Source organism: Monodelphis domestica, chromosome 1, assembly GCF_027887165.1.
Source record: "Monodelphis domestica isolate mMonDom1 chromosome 1, mMonDom1.pri, whole genome shotgun sequence".
Classification (NCBI taxonomy): domain Eukaryota; kingdom Metazoa; phylum Chordata; class Mammalia; order Didelphimorphia; family Didelphidae; genus Monodelphis; species Monodelphis domestica.
In genome coordinates, this window is record NC_077227.1 from 24,700,623 (window position 1) to 24,703,523 (window position 2,901).

Here is a 2,901-nt window from a genome sequence, read left to right on the forward strand (position 1 = left end):
CACAGAGATCCATTCTGACTCAGATTCTATGATTCTGGCTCCTCGCTCTCCACAGAATATTGAGGGCAGAAACACTTAGTTTTTGTCTCTTAATCTCCAAATTACAGTGTGCTTTTAAATGGGACAAGCAATATGGAGCAGTGGGGAGAGCCCCGAATTTGAGTCACAGGACTTGGCTCTAACAAACACTACTTGAGTGACCTCAAACAAATTATTTCACCTTTATGACCCTCAGTTTCCCCTTCTGTAAAGCAAGAAGCCTGGACCACAGCTCTAGAGCTAGGACCCAGTGATTGAAACGCGAACAACTCTGGTTATTTTTCAGACACTAGAATGATGCCACCATGAACTGAAACTATGGTGGCCACAAATTTGATCACAATAGGGCTTAGAGACCACATGCAGGATAGAGCACAAGATTCACAAGCTTCATGTTAGGTACCACCTAGGTGCCATAGTGGATAGAATACTGGGCTTGGAGTCAGGAAGATCTGAGTTCAAATGCAGTCTCAGACACTTACTAGCTTTCTAACCCTGGGCAAGCCACAACCTTTATTTGCCTCAAATTCTTCAAGAAAAATGAGAATAATAATAGCACCTATTATTACAAGCCATTTTCTCAATTTCTGATTCAAATGAACAAATATTTATTTAGATGCCCCCTATGTAGCAGGCACTATGGGGATTCAGAGACAGTTATGATGATCAAAGGAGATAATATTTAAAGCACTTGACAGTAACTAGAGCACCACAGGTGCTTAATAAATGGATGTTTTCTTCCCTTTATCCCTTAATCCCTCATTTCCTTCCTTCCTTCCTTCCTTCCTTCCTTCCTTCCTTCCTTCCTTCCTTCCTTCCTTCCTTCCTTCCTTCCTTCCTTCCTTCCTTCCTTCCTTCCTTCCTTTCTATCTTCCTTCCTTCCTTCCTTCCTTTCTTCCTTCCTTCCTTCCTTTCTATCTTCCTTCCTTCCTTCCTTCCTTCCTTCCTTCCTTCCTTCCTTCCTTCCTTCCTTCCTTCCTTCCTTCCTTCCTTCCTTCCTTCCTTCCTTCCTTCCTTCCTTCCTTCCTTCCTTCCTTCCTTCCTTCCTTCCTCCCTCCCTCCCTCTCTTCCTTCGTTCCTTTGTTTGTTTGTTCGTTCGTTCATTCGTTTGTTCGTTCGTTCGTTCCTTCCTACCTTCCAGAATTCTACCAGAAATTCCCTGGAATGAAATTGAGTCCTCCCTGTGTTGCTTCTAACACTTAATGGCTGTCTAATCTTGGATGTTAAGCTTGATGTTTAGCTTATCTGAACCTCAAGTTCTATTTCTGAGATCTACCTCTTAAGCTCTAGCTATAGAGAGGAAGACCAACACTTACCTACTAACTTTTAACTTCTTTATAGTGGAGGACTCACTTGATGGAAGGGGTTCCCAGACCATCAGAATCCCAGATCTTTGACAGATTGAGTGTAGAGAGAGGTCATGAGGGTTGGTTTTCTATCTGTCTCTGCTCTTGAAGGGGCCATTTACACAATGGGGGAGAATTAAATGTGCAGAGCAAAAGGCAAATGGCTTCCCCAGGGATATTTGGCAGCTCAAAGATAATATTCAGGCCAATTTGTCATTTTCAGGCCAAATGTCACAAAGTTTGATTTTTTTTTTCTGAAGAAACACACCTCTGAAATGATATTCAACCCAACCACAATGTAATTACATATAATAAATGTTTTCTAGGGGACATTTTAGGTGCATGCATTTTTAGAAAATATTGTTTTTTATTTACTTGTTACAAATTACATGTAATAGCAAATTTCCACATACATTTTCTGAAGTTATATGATCCAAGTTGTCTCCATCCCTTCTTCTCATCTCCCTCCTGAATCTGGCAAGCAACTCAATTTGGATTATACATATATTATCACACAAAACATGTTTCCAAATTGTCATTTTTGTAGGTGAATAGTCTTACAAAACCCAAACTCCAGAACATATTTGGTGCATATCTTTGAAAATGCCAAGCTAAATTGTAGCACAATTTACATTTGGAATAATAGTAATATTAATAGCTTTAATTAACTTAAGTAATAGTGCTTTAAGACTTGTAAAGTGCATTGCATATATTATTTATTCAGATAATCATACATATTTAAAGCTGGAAGGGACCTTAGTGATTATTTAGTTCATTTGATCTTTATAACTAAGCTGTGAGGTAGGTGCTATTATTATCCCCATTTTACAGTCAAGGAAACTGAGACTCAGCAAAGTTAATGGTAATTGCCTTGGGTCACACAACCAAGGGAGGACTTTGGGCAAGCCCTTTGAGCCCTGAGTCTCAAGCAATTCCCTCTAAGAATATGCATTAACTTATAGCTCTGTGGTCTAAGAATAATACTTACGTAGGAATTTTTAGCTGCTTGATATTGGCTAGGTTTGAGCAGCTTTTCCAAGGGTCTGAGCCAAGTTTCCCTGACTTCAAGTCCAGAGCCCTCTCTACTAAGTCAAGGTGCCTCTATGGTAGAATGATTGCTGGATATGAAGTTGGGAGACCTGTGTTGCCCTCCTGACTCTAACTCTTGCTCACTGGGTTTCTATAGGCAAATCCTCCCTTCCTCCTTTCCTTTCTCCCTTCCTTCCTTTCTCTCTCTCTCTCTCTCTCTCTCTCTCTCTCTCTCTCTCTCTCTCTCTCTCTCTCTCTTTTCTTTCTTTCTTCTTTCTTTCTTTCTTTCTTTCTTTCTTTCTTTCTTTCTTTTTTCTTTCTTTCTTTCTTTCTTTCTTTCTTTCTTTCTTTCTTCTCTTCTTTTCTTTCTTTCTTTCTTTCTTTCTTTCTTTCTTTCTTTCTTTTCTTTCTTTCTTCCTTTTCTTCCTTCTTCCTTTCTTCCTTTCTTCCTTTCTTCCTTTCTTCCTTCCTCCTTCCTTCCTTCCTT